Source organism: Pseudorasbora parva, chromosome 10, assembly GCF_024679245.1.
Source record: "Pseudorasbora parva isolate DD20220531a chromosome 10, ASM2467924v1, whole genome shotgun sequence".
In the NCBI taxonomy this organism is placed as follows: domain Eukaryota; kingdom Metazoa; phylum Chordata; class Actinopteri; order Cypriniformes; family Gobionidae; genus Pseudorasbora; species Pseudorasbora parva.
The window spans coordinates 4,896,617-4,897,110 of record NC_090181.1 but is presented as its reverse complement, the minus strand read 5'-3'; positions in this window follow the sequence as shown (position 1 = coordinate 4,897,110).

Sequence of the window (494 nt, the reverse complement as noted above, 5' to 3'; positions counted from 1 at the left end):
CTACGATCCCGTTATCAGAATCCTCACAGATGTTTTGTTTTTCACCAAAAAGTATGTAGAATTCATTTTTTTAAACGATAATTTTGTTCATAATCAAATATGAGTTTGTCATAATAAATCGGACAAAAAAAACAAAACAACCCTCCATTGAACCGATTGGTAACGCCCAACAAATGAGTCGCACTTTCACCAAAACAACGCGAGTGGTGTTTGAATGGGAGAGCAAACGTTAGCGCCAAAAATGAAGAAAAGTGCTGCACAGCGGACTGTATTTGACTGCTGGTCAGAGAGGGATGCAAAAAATAAAAGATGTACTGAGAATGAGGTATGAGAATATTGGGTAACAGCTAAGTACAAACTACATATATATTACTAGCTAATCCATTGCAAAGTATTTAGCTATATCAGTAAGTTACTAAAGCAGCCGTCTGTTTTGCTAGTTCATTTTTCAATGTCTGTAATAATCAATGACAAAAGTATTCACATTGGTGTTT